The sequence below is a fragment of the Mauremys mutica genome, chromosome 2, assembly GCF_020497125.1.
Source record: "Mauremys mutica isolate MM-2020 ecotype Southern chromosome 2, ASM2049712v1, whole genome shotgun sequence".
Classification (NCBI taxonomy): Eukaryota; Metazoa; Chordata; order Testudines; family Geoemydidae; genus Mauremys; species Mauremys mutica.
The window spans coordinates 30,836,895-30,856,149 of record NC_059073.1 but is presented as its reverse complement, the minus strand read 5'-3'; positions in this window follow the sequence as shown (position 1 = coordinate 30,856,149).

The window sequence follows — 19,255 nt, the reverse complement described above, 5'->3', positions numbered from 1 at the left end:
CCATCTGAAAAATAAGCTCCATTGGCTGCTCAAAATTTGTATGGATCAACAGCCCTTTATGTAGGCACCAACCCATCCAGATGGAGTCCTTGAGCCTCACCAAAAGCTCTGCAGCCTCTTGCCCGCCTCAGGTTCAATGTCAGCGCAGCTCCCTTGGAGTCACACTGCTAGGGTGGATCATAGCTGAGAATACCAAATTCAGGACAAACTGCTGAGAAACAGGGCAAAAGCACCCCAAACTGGTGGTTATTCTGTCATTAGATTATACCAATCCAGTAACAAAAGTAAACTTCTGTCTTACCACATTGGTTAACAAGAAGTCAAGAATGCCGTTTCCTTAGGCATTCCAGCCCTTGTTTCACTACTCAGACACTGCACTCTATGATGAGTGGCTACTGAAAACCAATTTACCGGTAACCAAATATAGGGTCTTTCTAATCTCAAGAGACCAGCCATTTAGCCAGATCAATATATAATTCAGATCTTACCCGATAGTCATGTTGATGCCAATCTTTAAGTAACTAAAACCTAAAAGTTTAATAATAAAAGAAAGAATAAGAGAGATATTGGTTACTAGATCATATACATGCAAATAATTGCAAAATTCTTATATTTAGGTTTGTAGCAGTGATGGAATAGACTGCTATCTTATAAAGTCTCTCTGGTAACTTACAAAAGATTGGAAAGTCCTCATTCCATAGTTCAAAATGCTCCTTTTTGTTGTAAATCCACAGTCCAGAGAGTCAGGGCAGGAAACAGGCAAAATGTAGATATCTCAGGGATCTTTTATATCATTTGCTATGTGCCTAGAAATTTACTGTCTAAAACAAAGCTCACAGCCCAGTTAGTGGAAAGTAACTGGCACAAGATGGAGGCCAGGGTCACATGAGCATATCACATGTCCTTACATGGCTTGATGACTCATAGGGGTAGCCATTGCCCATATTCTTGCAGAGGCATCTAGAGGAAGGTTTACTGGGCCGGATGAGTTTATTATGTGGTCCTTAATAGGCTATCAGCACATAGATGTCTAACCTGGAAGTAAATCTTATCTGGAGGCTGTTACCCAGGAATACAATATGTGTAAAATAGCAGTGCATAGCCAATATTCATAAGTTCAAATACAAAGATGCATATGTAACCCTTCTGCCAGTAGCTGTGGACAGCGAGAAGGGCTGGGCTCAATATCTAGGGGGTTCTTTTCAACAATATAACTGTTGCCGGCACAGAGGGCCGAGGACAGCAACAGTGGGGGTTCATTGCCCGGTGTGCGCCGCACTAATTAACACACCAGGGTGGAGAAGCAAACCAGGTTTATTTGAGCCCAAAAAGGTGCTAGGGAGAAAAAGCATTCTCAAATCCTGCACACAGATACAAGCGGTTTTTCTCTCTTTATACATAACTTCAGCTAAGTATTCCCATCACCCCCACACTCCTCCTCTCCCCCCACCTTTCATTCCCATGCAGCAAATACACTTTGCAATAGCAATTACATTAAGCAGTTAAGTCATACTTGGCAAAAACCACTTTAGCTCGTTAGTAACTCTTCTGTGAACAGTTATCTTGTTTTATTTCTTTGATCTGTTATTCTCCCCCCCCCCCCTTAGCCAGGTGTAAGCAGGCCTCATCATTATCTCCTGGCAGTACCACGGTTGAGCTAGCTGTTGTACATTCCATTCTCGGTTACTGGCCTGCTAGGTTGATTAAAGTTAAAACATAAACATGGAAGTGCTTTGGTCAGACATGGAGTGACTTTAGTTCATTCAGGCCTACTACAGAAGGCTTTATTGACACTTATGGCTTTCCACCCTCCTGAGTTACCTAGGGTTATGCCTAATGACACCAACATAACCCAAACCAGCTCTAGCCCCAACCCAGTAACTCGGGGAAATGTCATGCTATCCTCTGGGCGCCTCTAAAAGGCAATTCTTCCCCTCTCGCAAGCACAGAACCTGAGGTAGAAAGAGTTTAATAAAAGTAATCCAGCATTACCATGACCATATTTCACTACCCCTGGATTCAGTACTAACACAATTTGTGACCTCACACCAGCCAAGTTGATTACAATGAGTAAATCACTGATCCATCAGCTGAATATCTAGCAAATCTAAGGAAAACGGGAGCAAACTGTATTTACACAGGTAGGGTCAGGGTCCCTTCAGGCTTTGATGGAGAGTTTAAGAGCATGATGTGCTGGTGCTCTTTCCCCCCTCCTAGTTAGCTGTCAGGGAAGCATTCATTCAGACCCCACGTACATATATAAACAGGATAATCATAATAGCAAATCATAGCTTTTCCACTGACACCTTACATGATATACAATTGCAACAAATCTTGTGCAAAGTATAACAGTGGTAATATCAATTATATAAATGGTCACATTCAGTCATACAGCACCACATAGGGATTCCAGAGTCTGCATCTGCCCTTATAATGTTCCCTTTAAGGAAGATATCAGTGTGTGGAGGGGAGGCATATGCCAATTAATACAGCCTCGAGCCATCTTAACGTTCATAGCGTGGTGGTGGGAGGACAAAGTACATTTCTCTAGACCCATCATGCCTGGATGCTGGATCCCCCACAGATCCCACGTATGCTCATGTTATATATTATTAAATATCCTAATGATACTGCTTCCTCTTGGGAATATGCAAAGTTTATTATGTTTTGAACGTCCTAGCCTTTTGTGTGGCCTCTGGTTCAAAATCACTGAACGGGTCAATGCAAAATATATTTATAGATGCTCTGAAACTTTACTTGGAGAGTTTAAACTAACTCCACCAATTTGTCATCATTTAAATGGTTAGGCAATGATTCATCAATGGAAAAAATAATGTGGTTTTATTCCCCTCAAATAAACACAAATAATAATTAAAATCAGAGGCAATCTGTCTTTTATAACCTGTAGATGTCAATGAAAAGATCTTATCTTCCAATTTGGACTGTTCAATATTCTCAGTAATTTTCTCCCTTGCCCTCTTGCAGCATCCTGCTGTGTTTCTGCCACCCTAAAATTATACAGAAAACACTCTATAATTCTAATCATACAAATGATTTTAAAGACACAGATAAAGAGCTCAGATACAAGGCATTTTAGAGTACCATAACATAAAATTACCATAATGTAAGAACCTTAAATTGTTACCAAAGAGTATACTTTCATTAAAGCAAAATATAACCTACTCTGTTGTGCCATCTAGTGATAGTGAGGGCCTGTCTACATTGAGTCTTAGTCCTCACTAGCTGGAGTATAAAGTCTAATGCACTGCTGTGTTTTGACAATTCCTGGCCCACATAGACCTCTCTGGCATACACTAAAAGTTCCCTAATGAAGGTTAACGTATCATGATCATCAAACATGCATAGTCTACTAAGGACCATTGCGCTAGCCAGAGTGACCATGATTGATGGTGTCACACCAGACCTTGTTTAGTGAGGTTCCAAGATCTGGCTCAATCTTGTGAATCTACTATTATCTGGGGTGGCCCTATGGGCGGCCACAGGTAGGGTCAGGGTCCCTTGAGGCTTTGATGGAGAGTTTGACAGCATGGTGTGCTGGGGTGTTTTGGTCTATTCTGGTGACATCACTAAAGAGCATGCAATGCCACTTATGAATATAGTACTGTTTGTTTGAAAGGAATTATATAAACATACACTAGTGAACTTTTAGTGCACACCATCTACATCAACGTTGGCCAGTTAGTGCGCACCATACTGGCATGCATTAGAGTTTACATCCCAAGTAGTGTAGACTAGGAACCATGTAGACAAGCCCTAAGAAGTGTGATCTTAGAACTAGGCTTCTTGAGCCTTCTCAATTACTCTGCTATAATATGCTCACTTTATAATGCAAGTAAACCAACGCCATTTTGTGCTTGAAAGTAATAACTGTCAGAAAGATGTGACTGACCACAAATTGCAGGCTAAAAGAATCCTTTATGTGCACTGACCCTGACTGGGAACAGTGCAAAGGTGGACTGTTCTAGGAGGATGTAATGAGAAGGTGCTCTGCCTCAAAATAAGACATAAGAATGGCCATACTGGGTCAGACTAAAGGTCCTTCGAGCCCAGTATCCTGTCTGCCAACAGTGGCCAGTGCCAGGTGCCCCAGAGGGAATGAACCTAACAGGTAATGATCAAGTGATATCTCTCCTGCCATCTATATCCACCCTCTGACAAACAGAGGCTAGGGATACCATTCCTTACTCATCCTGGCTAATACCCATTAATGAACTTAACCTCCATGAATTTATCTAGTTCAAAATACCACACAGTGCTTTCCAACATAAAAGGAAGCCACCTGCTACTGCACTCCTTCAGTGTTTACAGTTTATAGGCCTGAATGTATCTCTAAACACCCTAAATGGCCAACACAGGACACAGTGTGGAAACAATAGATTTTAATGCCCTTTTCCACTACTTGTAAACTGAAGACAAATTTCACAGACTTAATTTAAAGTGAATAAGTAACTGAATTTACTATAATTTATAAAATAATTTACATTGTCTCTTTATTTGTTCTCTCCTATCCCTGTACTTCTATATTGTCCTTCATTTTTTTTCTAAAGTTATACTTCACTTAAATTCCTGTTCCTTCATCCTTTTGATCTCTTTGCTATTATAGATTTTTCTTCTCCTGAGGTTGTTTCCTCTGGAGTTTTTCTCTCTTTTGCTCTAGTGTCTTCCTCCTTTTATTTTTTTTAATGTTATCACTTAATGTATTTCATTATCTGTTTACATGCAGAAAAATCTTAATTTGAGTACCAGAATTTTTGTGCTGTATTTGAGACACCCAGTGTGAAAACCCTGCTTTACTAAAGTCAGTGGGAGTTTGGCCACTGAATGTAATGGAATTAGGATTTCAACCCACTTTTTAAAGGATCCAAAGGTCTACAGCTTCTATTGTCAAAATGAAGTCAAAGTCAGTGAAAACATCTGAAAATGCTAGTCTTTTTTCCTCTTTACCTAATAACATTTTCCCCCTTTTCCCTCTGCTCCAGTAAATCTCATTCTGTGCTTTCTTCTGAGACTCATCAGTGCTTGGGGATGAGCTTTTGAGCTATATCCATTTTTAACATTAGGCTCTGCTGAAATGGGGTTAGGAATTCTGTTAGGAAACAATTATGCATTCACCTACAGATCCCCCAGACAGAGTTCAGTTATTTTTGTCCATCTTTTTACATAGTAGATTAATTTAAACCACAGTTTTAAATGTTTTCCGTTTGTACTTTTTAGTTATTTTCCAAAGAGAGATTCATTCTCACTCGTTCATATAGACATTCAGCCTCCATTTGGAGATTGCCAGTCCTGGATCTCTGGACTGAGCCTTTATGGGGTCCTACCCTATGGATTATAATAATAATGGGCACCAGAGCCCTTTGACACCATTTCCCAGCATGACTGGTGTCAGGGGTGGGGACACAACAGACTACGGAGACTACGATTGGGGCCAACAGGGTGGCTTCTGCCTGGGGTGATCAGCACAAGCAGTTTGCTGGGCAAATGCTGAGCCAAGGCTGCTCAACTCCTCTGTGGAGGAGTTGAGCACAGCCTGATTCAGAGACAGAAACTGTTTTAATTTCAATTTTGAGCAATGAGTTTGGGAGTTGAGAGAAGCAGAATAGCTCAAGGAGTCTCTGATTAACCCCCCTCCCCTCTGCTCCTTTTCCCATAGAGCTCTTTCAACTGCTGTGGGATCTAGTGTGTGGATCAGTCAGCTCTGGCCCTCCAGCTTTCAGAGTAGCAGAGATCTGATCTGATGGCATCTCCAGTCCAGCTGAGACCTCCACAGGATATCAGACCAGGGAGCCAGGAGAGTGCCCTGCCTCACCAGTGACAAAGCCTCAGCAAGGGGACCCCCTCATGTTCTTTAAGCCAGCCAACATCCACAGTGTTACAGCACTCATCTACTGACTCATGCGCAGCACGCTATCTGCCTGGGAAGGTGCCAGGGAAAAGACTTGGAGTTGGGAACAGTTGAGTGTTAGGAGGTGGGGAATATGATGATATTTTAGTACTTACTAATTAACCTTAAACTTTTCTTCCCTAGATCCTATTTTCCTTCTCCAAATAAAGTTCCCCCTTTGCTATCTCTTGATAGGTGCATCATTTTTTCGTTGGGATTTATGTTGATATATTTTATTGTTACATGTATGCTGGGTTTTTAATACTCCTTGCAAGTAGTGGTAGTATTATTCATTTTCAAAAGTGACAGCACCACTTGTGGCCTGGGTACAGTGAGGAACCACCTTGGGTGGAGGCACCAGACATCACAAAAAAAGAACCCAGGACCCAACCCATGCATGGAGAGGGAAGAAGCATTTCCAAGTAGCAAACTGCAAGGAGGGCTTGAGCCACAACTCAGGAAAGGAGCTACAGAAATAAAAAACATGCTGATTTTATTATTTATAATTAAATACCATCTCCACTAGATTTGGTACTTTTTACTAAACAGGACACACTGTACACCATACAGATTTATTTAAGCAACTGTCTAGCTTAATCTACCTATGTTCAGATTCTTAATTCTTACTTTTTTATTATGTTAGAATATGGTGAATTATGTATTTGTTATTTATTAGATAATTTATTTTTTTACTCATGATTTGCCTCAAGCTGCATGTGCATGAAAATTGAAATTTGGTTAAAAATACACAAAAGCATAATTTAAAAATTGTTTTTGTTAGTTGAATGAAACTACCCTGTCTTTTATCCTAGTTCCCAACTGTTGAAATCTACAGTAGAAGCTCTTCTCTCAAGAATGCTAGATGACTGATGAATAGACTTCTAAAGTATTTTGGTTAAACTAACACTTTTTTAGCTTTTCCGTAGAACAGAAATGGAAAGTATTGATATTTGAAAAAAAGTAAAGATCAGCATTAAAGCTGTTTGGACTGCTCTAGTACTGTTCATGTGAAGTAGTGAATTTTAGTGAATGCCAGCACAGTCTGCACTTCCAGTTAATGTGCAACACGCTGGTGCATGTTAGAATTCACACCCCACTGGTGCACATCATTGAATAATGAAGGCAAGCGCTTATTGAAAAACTTCATTTCAGGTTTGTTTGATTCAAACTGGAATATCTTGTTTTTGTTGAACTGATGCAAAGTATTTTGTTTCAAATCAATTTAATAAAATATTCAACTGCATTTCCATAAGGGGGAGGTTTAGTCTGGCCAGGGAGCCTGGCACATTGGAGAGAATGGGGGAACAAGCTTCCAAACGACAATTCCCATGAGGCAATGTGCCATCAGGAAAAAATGCAATTTAATGTTGAACTGACTCAAAACAAAAATTTTTGGGTCAGATCAACAAACCAAGAATAATTTTTTTCCATTTGAGGAATGGTTATAAAGTATGACCTGAAAAATTAGTTAAAGATGTTTTTCTCCTAATTCTGTATTTTAAAAAAGCATATTTTAACTCACTACAATTTTATGAGGTGGCTTCATTGGTTCTGCATGTTTTATTTAATTAAATGATTTGAATAGATTATAGCAAGTTTTGCCCTTAACACAGATTGTCATGACTCCAAATTTAATTTTTCAAAAGGTTTATTTTTAAAAAGAAAAAACTTACAATATAAAGCTTTAAAAAAGATGTATTAAAGAAATCCAAAGAAAAGTCATTGATTTTTATCCACACTGTCTTGTTCAGAGCTATCCACATGGCCCCCTTGTTTGCAAGCCACTCCTGCGTATCTGCCTATTGCTGCTTTCATTTTCCCCCTTGCCAGAAACAGGGTGTTTCCCAGCCTAGCTTTCATCCTTTCAGTGCTATCTCCTAAACTGGCACTCTCTCTCAACAGCCAACTCCCCGGCTGCTGTTTCTGACCTACCCTTCCTACTCAGGTAGCCTCCAGCACCTACCTGCACCTGACTTCTGGCAATACTTCCCTTGTCTGTGCCGGAGGGATTATGGAGTTTTCTATTGGCTGCATATTGCACTAGGGATTAACACAGTTCCCAGCGATGAGCCAGCAGCAGTCTGTAATGGCCACTCAGCATTGGCAAGGGGGTAGGGCCTGCTGCCTTTGCCTATCCCTGGGCTGCCCATATGCAGCCCCAGTACCTTCGTAGGCTTTCAACAAGGCCTGCAGCCTGGGGGTTTACCAAGCTGGAGCTCCCCCAACTCCCTTTGCCCTTCCCCAGCACTGCTCCATTTCAGGTACCTTGCTCACAGGCAACTAGCCCTGCCCACTCCAAGGCTAGAGTGAGACTCCCCCAGCCCTCTTATCAGGGCCAGCTGGGCTCTGATTGAGCTGGCCACACCTGTGGCCAGCTACTCCTCAGTTGTTCTCACTCCTTTTATCCCAGCCATAGGCCTCTCCAAGGCTGTTTTCAACCCCTGATCTGTGGGAGTGAGGCAGCCACCCTGTGATAGGGTGAGGTCAGTCCACTCAGGCTGCCCTGCTGGCTGGAGCTCTCCCTCCCTTCCTGGGCTGCTGCTGCTGCTTCTGCTGGCTGGTGTTCCCCCTTCCTGGACTACCGGTGCTGTTGCTGCTGAATGTGGGAGGTGGGGGCTTGCTGCCCCACCTGCCTCTGGAGGGAGAAGCATGGGCCCCACCACCACCTAGGGGTCCCTCCTGCCTGGCCGGCTGACTGCTGCTCGTAGCTGCCGCAGCCATTGAGGAGGAAGAAGAGGATTCCTAACAAGGGACATTGTAGAGGGGCTTTGTTTACAAACAGAGTGACTTTTAACATCTCTGCTCCTGGGGTGGTGGTGATACCTGTTGCTGTTTCGGGGAGCATGGTGGATAGATGTGGAGCCCTCCCCCTCGCCTATCTGCTTCTCCCCTGCCACCACCCCTGATGCCACCCCCTCCACCACCCTGTGTGCCACCTGGACCTGCTTTTTGCCCCTTGATGGGGCTGTTTGTTTCCCCCCCTCTTTTTACCACCTGGGACTGTTTGCAGCAGTGAGCAGAAGGACTGAGTTACACATGCACATGTGGACGCACGTACCTCCCCACCTTGCACTTACCCTACCCTCCCAGCTGCATTTGGCTGGTGGGGCCCCCTCCCTGCTGTGCCCCCTGGGCCGCCTGTGTTAGTTTGCCCCTTTCCCCCTGCAGCGTGCCCTGCCTGCCACCTGCTTTGACCTTCTAGGGGTTTCCCTTTCTGTTGGTTTTCCTGCCCCATCCTAGCCCTTCAGTGTCTGTTACCTGCCCCACCCCAAACTTTGGGCTCTGGTTTAGTTGCCTGCCCCGCCCTTCCCCTTGTAGTTCCCCCTGTGATTTTCCTGGCGCTTTCTTTTTCCTCTGCCCTCCCTTGTTCCCCTCCCCCCAGTTTGGTCCCTCTTACCTGTGCACCCATGTCCCCTCCATAAGTGCTTGTACCCCCTTTTAGTTGCCCCACACACACTGTTTGCAGCCTCCCCACTGATATTGTAGTCCCTCCCCTTCCCTGTGCCCCCTTCTTTCACCCCTGCGTACCCCACTGCTGGTGCCCTCCTCCCCTGCCTGCAGCCTAGCAGGGAGGAGCGGTTGCTTCTTCCCTTTCCCCCAGTTCCCCCTGTAGTTCCCAGTCCACTGGTGCCCTCCTTCCCTGTACACGGCTTAGCAAGGAGGAGTGGTTAGCCCCATTCCCTCTCCCCCATCCCCTCCTGCTGGACCTTCTTCCCTTGCGTGTTGCCTAGCGGGGAGGAGTGGCTGCCCATTGCCTGACCCGCATATTGGGGCCTCCTCTTGCCACTATGGAGGAGGACCATGCTCCTGCACCCGTCCCAGCCCCTGCTTTGACCCCCACACCTCCCTCTCCCCTGATGACCCTGTGGTTCCCCCCTTGCCACCGCCCCTGCCCGCCACAGCGGCTGGCCTCTTGGCCATCACTAGCCTCGACTCTGCCGCTGCCATGGCCGCCCCTTCCACTGGCAAAAAGGGGCAGGGGAATAAAAAGGGCAAAGGCCCTGCCTGGAAACAGAAACCTCCTGTCAGTGGGGCCACCCTCCCTGCCGCGGCCCTTCCTTCCTCTGCCGTTCCTTCCACCAGCTCTGGGGGCATTCCACCCCCACCGCCACCTCTGGTACCATCCCTGGTGGCCAGGGCCCCTTCCCCTCGATGACCAGGAGGCACGGCGTCCGCTGCCTCCTGGTGCCCGCCTTGCCCCACGTCGAAATGTACGTGCAGGCATGGGCGAGGGTGATGGGGCCATTGTACAGGAAGGTCGTATTCTTCCTGGCGTTGGAGGCCGCAGTGTGGGAGGTGGTCTAGAAGGGCCTGGCGGTGGGGGGGGGGGCGTGTTTGTTTCCTTGGAACCCCTGGAGGACCTGGGCGAAGGGGTGGTGTTAACCTCCATCCCGCCCTTCCTTCCTAAAACTGCCCTGTTGCCTGGGGAAGCCCATTTCCATCTTCAGCCCTCTCCCGCTGGACTGTAAGGACCCCGCCTTCCGTCACATCCTGTCCTTCCGCCAGAAGGTCCAGATCCAACTACAGCCGGCGGCGTGTGACGGAGTGGCACTCGAAGGGTCCTTCCGGGTGCCCTACCAGGAGGCCCACTACCGGGCCCATTATACAACGGGGTAGGCCCGGTGCTTCCTCTGCTGGGTGATGGGGCATGTCTGGAGGGACTGTCCTCTGGCCCGGCACGGAGGGGCATCCGGGAGGGGCATCCGGGACCCCAGAGACCCAGAAGGGCACTGGCTTTCTCATTGCCAGCGACCCTGACAGCCCGGCTACCGCTGCCACCACCCCTCCTCCTCCTGCCGCAACCCCCACTTGGGCAGCAGGGCTGGCCGAGCAGGCGGGCCTCGCCTCCATTGGCTGCAGTTTGGCAGGGCCCGCGGAGGAGAGGGTGGCGAGACTCCTGCCGCCGAGGGAGAGGGCCTGACCCAGGGGGAAGTTTCCCTTCCCCACGCTGTCCCAGCCTTGCTGCCTCGAGCCCCGAAACCATCACCGTTACCCCCTGGCACTGCCGCCACTGACCAGCCCTCCACCTCCACTTCCATCTCAGAGGGCTGGGTGCTCGTCCAGGGGAAGTGCGGTGCTCACAAATTGCAGGCTCGATTCCCTCCCCTCTGACGAAGAGGGAGAGGAGGGCCCCCGGAAGATGCTGCAGGGGGCTGAGGCTGCTAAATCTTCCGCCGCCCGGAAGGAGCCCAGCAGGAGGCGCCGGGCATGGAAGCCATGGCAGCAGATGGAGGCAATCTTGCCCCCCTTGTCGAGTACCCCCCTAAGGAGGCCTATGCAGGAGTTCCCCCAGCCTCGTGCCACCTGTGCCCCCCGCTGCCGCTCAGGGCCGCCCAGAGGATTCCGGGGGCCCGGGGTCTTCGGCGGCGGGGGGCCCTTCCGTTCCGGGACCTGCCGCCGAAGTGCCCCGAAGACCCGCGGCGGGAGCCTCCCCCCTGCCGCTGAATTACCGCCGAAGCGGGACCCGCCGCCGAAGTGCGGCGGGGGGGAGGCTCCCGCCGCGGGTCTTCGGGGCACTTCGGCGGCGGGTCCCGGAACGGAAGGGCCCCCCGCCGCCGAAGACCGGGCTGCGCTTCGGCGGCGGGTCCCGCTTCCCCCCGGCCCCGGCCCCAGCCTCTTACCCCCGGCTCCCTCCTCGCCCGGAGTCTCAGTGCCTCGCCGGAACAGCGGCAGCGTGTGTCCGGCGGGGCCTGAGCTCAGAGCCGCGTGGTGAGGGGGCAGGGCTGGGAGCTCCACTCCCTCCGCTCGGCATGGAGCTCCCAGCCCCGCCCCCTCACCACGCGGCTCTGAGCAGGGCGGGGCTCAGGGGCTCTGCCGGAGACATCAAGCGCTGAGGCTCCAGGAGAGGGGCGGAGGCGGGAGCCTCCGCTGTTCTCTTGGGGGCCCGGGGCAAATTGCCCCCTTTGCCCCCCCCTCTGGGCGGCCCTGCTGCCGCTGATGCCGGGGCAATTGCTGCCTCACTCACTGGCGGGGAGGACTCTGGGGCCGCGGGGACTGATTTTACGTCTATATTTGAGGAGATCGAGGCCCTGGGTCTGACCCCGGTTACCCAGGGGAGCACGACCCTTCGCCAGTGGGCCTCGACCTGGCTGGAGGTTTAGTCCCGCTGCCCCCTCCTCCTCCTTGCCCCTCGCCCCATGCTGTAGCCCCCGCTCTTGTCCTTGGGGTGCCCCTGGCCCTACCTATCAGCCTGGCCGCGGATACCACCCCATGAGAGGTCGCCGAGCCCCTCGGGGCGATGACCGATGCCGAGTGGGCCTGTGGGCACTTCCTCTATCACCCGGATGGAGGGGTTAGCCTCCCCTCTGGAGGGGGCCCCCCCGACAAATCCATCATGCCGGACGCTGTGGCTGCGGGTGATGCACTTGCAGTAATGCCCGTGCCCAGTGTCGTTGAAGGCCCCCCTCCTGCCCTGAGTCCCAGTTGAGAGGAGCTGCACCCCAGCAGCTTGACTGCTGGGGACCCTGGATCTTTCTTTGTCCCCGTTCCAATCCCTGCCCCTGTTCCTGTTCCTGTCCTCTCTCCTGCCCTTGCCCCAGTCCCAGTTCCAAAACCCGTTCCAGTCCCTGCCCCTGCTCCTGCTCCTGCCCGTCCTTCTGCCCCTATTCCAGATTCCGTCTCTGATCCTGATCCTGCCCCTGCCCCATTCCTGCCCCCAAAGCATCGCCTGTGCCTCTCCCCTTCACCTCCCATTCTATTGCCACCTCCAAGGTTGTCTCGTTCTCGTTACCCACGGACAACTCTCGGGGAGTGGTTTTCATGTCCTCCCTTCCCAACACTATGAGGGCTGCACTATTCCCGCCGTTGCCCCCTTCCTTGCCGGGGATGGAGATGGGCTGCCCGGCCCAGCAGCGCTGGGGCTCAGCTCCTTGTTTGCCTGTCTCCGCAGGCTGCAAGGATCTCTCGGGGGTCCTACCAGAGGACAGCAGCGGATTGGCTGCCACGTCCCCTTCTGCACTAAGGGATGAGCTGCGCCACTTCCTGAAGGACACCCGTGGCTCAAAGGGCAAGGTGCAGCTTGCCCTCCAGCACTGGGGGGACTTTTCGGGGAGGGGAGAGGGACCGAGAGGCAGGATATCTCGGCCTATCTGTGGGCCCGCAAGTTCCGCGACTCTCTCCTGACCTTTGGGGTCAAACAAGGGTTGTTGTGGGGCCTGCTGGAGGCTGTCGATCACCCTGCCCATGAGGATCCACCCCAGCCCTCCCTATGAAAGCTGTCATCTTTGCCACATTAAACACCTGGGGTTGTAGGGTTGGTCTCCGCAGGAGCAGGTGCTCTCCTTCCTTCAGGACGGGAGTACTCTGTGATCTTCCTGCAGGAGACCCACACGGCTCCAGCCATCAAGGCTAGCTGGCGGTTGGAGTGGGGGGATGGGGTATATTTTAGCCAACCCCGGCTGGCCCATTCTCGGATCACCACCTGGTGACTGTGACGACCTCTCTCAGTTTGGAGAGGCCAGGGAGGCCTATTGGCATTTTAACAACAGCTTGCTGGAGAACGTGGGCTTCGTGGCGTCCTTCCAGGAGTTTTGGCTGGCCTTGCGGGGGCAGCAGCATGCCTCTCCCTCGGCAAGGCAGCGGTGGGATGTGGGGAAGGTGCGCGCATGGCTCTTCTGCTGCGACTACTCCCGAGGTGCCAGCCGGCGGAGAGATGTGGTGATAGGGCAGTTGGAGCGGGAGGTCTTACAGCTAGAGAGGCATCTGGCCTCCAGCCCCAAGGACCCACTCCTCTGCGCAGCGTACCAGGAGAAGTGGGAGGAGCTCCGGGCCCTGGAGGGCCATCTGGCCTGGGGTGCCTTCGTTCGATCCCACATCCATCTCCTTTGGGAGATGGATCACGGCTCCCGCTTCTTCTATGCCCTGGAGAAAAAGAGGGGGGCTAAAAAGCATGTCACCTGCCTCCTGGCGGAGGACGGCATCCCCCTCACAGATCTGGGCTTGGATCCGACCGATGCTGAAGCCTGCAGGGTGCTCTGGACCGAACTCCTTATGGTTAGCGCGGGTGACCGAGACCAGCTGGAGCTGCCAATCTCTTTGACCAAGCTCTTGGAAGCCCTCTGTCTTATACCCACCAACAAGTCCCCGGGCATGGATGGGCTGACCGTGGAGTTCTACCGCATGTTCTGGGACGTCCTCGGCCTGGACCTCATCACCATCTGGGCCAAGTCCTTGCAAACTGGGGTCCTCCCTCTCTCTCGTGCAAGCGAGCCGTGCTTGCCTTATTGCCGAAGGAGGACCTCCACGACCTATGGAAATGGTGTCCCGTCTCGCTCCTCAGCACGGACTATAAAGTAGTAGCGAAGGCCATCTCGCTGTGGCTGGGGTCCATGCTGGCAGACATGGTCCATCCCGACCAGACCTACACTGTCCCAGGCCAGACCATATTCCATAACTTGTATTTGGTCCTGCACCTCTTAAAACTGGGGTGAAGGGATGGTCTGTCGTTCGCCCTCCTGTCCCTGGACCAAGAGAAGGCATTTGACAGGATGGACCATAGGTATCTCCTGGGTACTCTGTGGGCATTCAGCTTCAGGCCCCAGTTTGTGGGCTTTATCCAGGTGCTGTACGCTGATGCAGAGTGTCTGGTCAGGCTCAACTGGACCCTGACCGAGCCGGTCAGCTTCGGGTGGAGAGTACGGCAGGGGTGCCCCCTCTCAGGTCAGCTGTATGCTCTGGCGATCGAGCCCTTCCTCTGTCTCCTCCGCCAGAGATTGGTGGGGTTGGTGATTTGGGAGCCAGAGCTACAGCTGGTCCTGTCGGCATATGCCGACAACGTGCTCCTCGCGGTCCAGGACCCAGGCGACCTGGCGCGGGTGAAGGCCTGCCAGGCCATTTACTCGGCGGCCTCCTCCGCCCGGGTCAACTGGGTCAAGAGCTCTGGCCTGGTGATTGGGGACGGGTGGCAAGTGATCTCCCTCCCACCCGCGCTTGAAGCCATCTGGTGGAGCGTGGGTCCGCTGCTCTATCTTGGTGTTCATCTATCTGCTGCATATCCTTCTCTGCCAGAGAACTGGCAGGATTTGGAGGCCAGGGTGGGTGACTGGCTGCGGAGATGGACAGGACTTCTCCGGTGTCTCTCCTTGTGAGGGAGGGCACTGGTGCTGAACCAGCTAGTCCTGTCCATGCTCTGGTACCGGCTCAACACCCTGAGCCCGGCCCCAGGGATCCTGGCCAGGATCCACAGGAAAGCCCTGGAGTTCTTCTGTCCGGGGCTGCACTGTGTCTCTGCAGGGGTTTTTAGTCTTCCCATGGAAGAGGGAGGGCAGGGCCTGGTCTGCCTCTGCAGCCAGGTCCATGTCTTCTGCCTCCAGGCCCTGCAGAGAGTCCTTTATGGTGCAGGTAGTCCAGCATGGAGCAGATTGGTGCACGCCTTTCTCCGTCACCTCTGAGGGCTCTGATATGACCGGCAGCTCTTTTTTCTCCACCCAGGGGGTCTTCTGCGAGACCTTTCAGAGCTGCTGGTCTTCTACCCAGACCTGGAAGCTCTTTTCAGCAACCAAGTCCTTTGTGGCCACCAAGGGGGCAGACCGCCTCATGGAGCCCCTGCTACACAACCCCGATCTACGTGTGCAGGTGGCGGAGTCTCCCTCAGTGTGCCGGAGGTTGGTCCTGGCAGAAACCACTAGGGTTGGAGACTTCCTCTTGTTGAGGTTCTGGCTGCACTTGTCCCTAAACCTGTTCCTTTTTGCACACCCCATCCATGGCCCCATGAAGTCGCAAGACCTCCTCGTCAACCTCCTCCTGGCCCTAGCCAAACTCTCCATCTACACTACCAGGAGGAGGATGCTGGACGAGGGGGTGCTCTGCAACTGTGGGGCCTATTTCCGTTCCTCTCTAGTTTAATACATCCGGGCAGAGTTCCACTGGGCAGCGTCCACTGGCTCCCTCGACTCCTTTGAGGAGCAGTGGGTGCTGTCCGGGGTTCTCTGCTCAGTGTCCCCATCCAGTACCCTCGTTTTGAACCATTTGTTGTTCCCCATACTCATATGGTCCCTGGGTCCAGTGGTCCCTTCCGCTAGGCTGGGGGAGGGGCCTTTAGATGTGGGCGGGCGCAAGCCCACCCACCTCCCGAGTTTTCCAATAAGGCTACAGGGCTATTCAACTCACCTGAAAAAGAAAATATAAAAGAGCAAAGAGGCTGCCCTAGACCCAAAGTCAGAATGGTTCCTTCCAAATGTCTTTTACTTATTTGCCTACTCCTTTTCTTAACTCTTTTCTGGTCCTATGGGGCATTTTCCTAGCTTCATGAGCTTCTTATAGCTTTCTGAGGTAATGTTTCTCTAAACACAAATGTTCTGTACAGCAGGATTCCCTTGTTTTCATTTTATAAGCCCCATTCTTCTTCCTGTTTTACCTTCTATAGGCTCACTACTAAGTACTGAATATTCTTCCACCTAGGGAGTAAGTTTTAAACCTTGGATTTGAATTAGTTTAAAGAGAAAGCAAATTACCTTCATTGAACCCCAGCCAAATCTTGGTATAAAGACAAATACATTCCACTCTTCAAGTTCAGAGATCAGTATCCAGATTCACAATTTTGGCTTTATGTAACTCTAGGTGAATCCACAAACCTACAATACAATTATTGATTTAGTGCATAACAGCTACTGGAGACAATGAGAATCAAGGGAAAAGAATGTACAGCTCTGCATCATAAGAACAGAATACTGGAGCAGATATATAAAAAGATGAGAAACAAAGTAATTTTTATCCTCTTTTATTCTAACTTTCTGCATCGTAAAATAATGAAACCTTTGTTCTTTGTATCCCACAAAAATTGGTAATTGTAATTTTCTATACAGTTATGTGCATCCATTCTTAATCTCTATGGTGCTTGTGCTGAAGCCATCTGAAATGAAATAAATAAGCAGATGTTAACCACACAAAACAGATGTAGGAAACTAAGGAAATCTGTATTTGTTTTCCAAATATACAATAGGCCATAATAGGATCCTGTGGCAGTAAGCTGAAAATAGACCTATTTAGACAGGAAATATATATAAATAATCACGATAATTAACCATTGGAAAATTTACCTGTAGACATAGGTGCTGACTCCATGGGTGCTCCAGCCCATGGTGGGTGTTTAGCTCCCACTGGCAGCCCCCCATCAGCACCTCCTCCTTCCCCACATTACCTTCCGCCCACCCCACTGTAGGAGGCTCTTGTGGGGGAGAGGGGAAGAGAAAGGGTGGGGTGCGGTTAGGGGAGGGGGTGGAACCAGGTGGGAAGAGGTGGGGCAGGCATGGAGTGGGGGAGAGGCAGAGCAGGGGAAGGGCCTTGGGGGAAGGGATGGAGTGTGGCCTGGGCACATTAGAAAGTCTGCACCTATGGCTGTGGAGATGGGAGGTTCTCCATTACTTGAACTCTTTAAATCAAGATTGGCTGTGTTTCTAAAAGAGATGCTTTATCTCAACCAGAAGTTATGGGCTTGAAGCAGTAATTATTGGATGAAATTATTTGGGTTGTGTTATACAGTAGGTTAGACTAGATCAGGGGTCGGCAACCGGTGGCTTGCAATCGGCTGATTGCGGCTCTCACTGGCCGCGGTTCGCGGTCCCAGGCCAATGCAGGAGGCAGGAAGCCGCGGCCAGAACATCCCTCGGCTCGCGCCGCTTCCTGCCTCCCGCATTGGCCTGGGACCGCGAACCGTGGCCAGTGGGAGCCATGATTGGCTGAACTTGCCGACGCGGCAGATAAACAAACCGGGCCGGCCCGCCAGGGTGCTTACCCTGGCGAGCCGCGAGCCACCGGTTGCCGACCCCTGGACTAGATGGTAATAGTGTTCTCCTCTGGCCTTAAAAACCGTGACGCTATGAATATGATGATCACATGACATGTATCCCCAATCTTAATTTATTGGGCCCACTTCCATAACAGCTCTGTCTAAAGAACTTCCATTGACTCCAATGGTCAGAGGGAGGTCTGCATATAGAGGGGTTGTGGATTTGGGCCCTGTTTGCATTTCTTCATTACTAATTTACAGTATCATTTTACTAAAAGGTGGAAGGAATGTAAACAAAACAGGGAAAGAACAGGTTAAAGAATATTTAGATAAGTTAGATGTATTCAAGTTGGCAGGGCCTTATGAAATTCATCCTATGGTACTTCAGGAACTAGCTGAAGCAATCTCAGAATTATTCAAGATTACCTTTGAGAACTTGGAGGGTGGATGAGATCCCAGAGGATTGAAGAAGGATAAACATAGTACCTATTTTTAATAAGGGAACAAAGAGGATGTGAGATATTTGAGACCAGTCTTCTTAACTTCAGTACCTGGAAATGTTCTGGAACAAATTATTGAACAATTGATTTGTAAGCACCTATAGGGACTATATGTTTATAAGAAATAGGAATATATAATTAGGAATAAGAATAAATCATAACAAACCACCCTACTTTCCTTCTTGATCTGGTTATTGGCCTAAAGGATAGAGAGGAAGCAGTAGACATGATACATCTTGATTTTAATAAGGCTTTTGACATAACATTCTCATAAACAAACTAGGGAAATGAGGTCTAGATGAAATTACTATAAGATGGGTGCACAAGGGGTTGAAAGACTGTACTCAAAGAACAGTTATCAATAGTTTGTTGTCAAACTGAAAGGACGTATCTAGTGGGGTCCTGCAGATGTCAGTCCTGGGTCCAGTACTATTCAATATTTTCACTAATGATTTGCATAAGAGAGTGTAGAGTATGTTTATAAAATTTACAGATGACACCAAACTCAGAGGGGTTGCAAGAACTTTGGAGGACAGGATTTGAATTCAAATGACCTTGACAAATTGGAGAATGGGTCTGAATTCAACAACATGAAATTCAATAAAGACAAGTACAAAAGACTTAGGAAGGAAAAATGAAATGTGCAAATACAAATTAGGGAATAACTGGCTAGGTGGCAGTACTTCTGAAAATGATCTGGGGGTTATAGTGAATCACAAATTGAATATGAGTCAATGAGATGCAGTTGCAAAAAAAGGCATATATCTTTCTGGGGCATGTTAACAAGTGTGTTGTATGTAAGACACAGGAGGTTATTTTCCTGTTCTAAACCACACTTTAGGAAAAATGTGGAAAAATTGGAGGTAATTCAGAAGTGAGCAACCAAAAATGATAAAAGATTTAGAAAACCTGACTATGAGGAAAGGTTAAAAAAACTGGCAATGTTTATTTTTGAGAAAAGAGAGAAGGGGAGCTGATAACAGTCTTCAAATATGTTAAAGGTTATTACAAAGAGGACTTTGATCAATTGTTATCCATGTCCATTGAAAGTAGGACAGAAGTAATGGGTTTATTCTGCAGCAAGGCGATATTAGTGTAAATACGCAAAAGGGACTTGACTTGGTT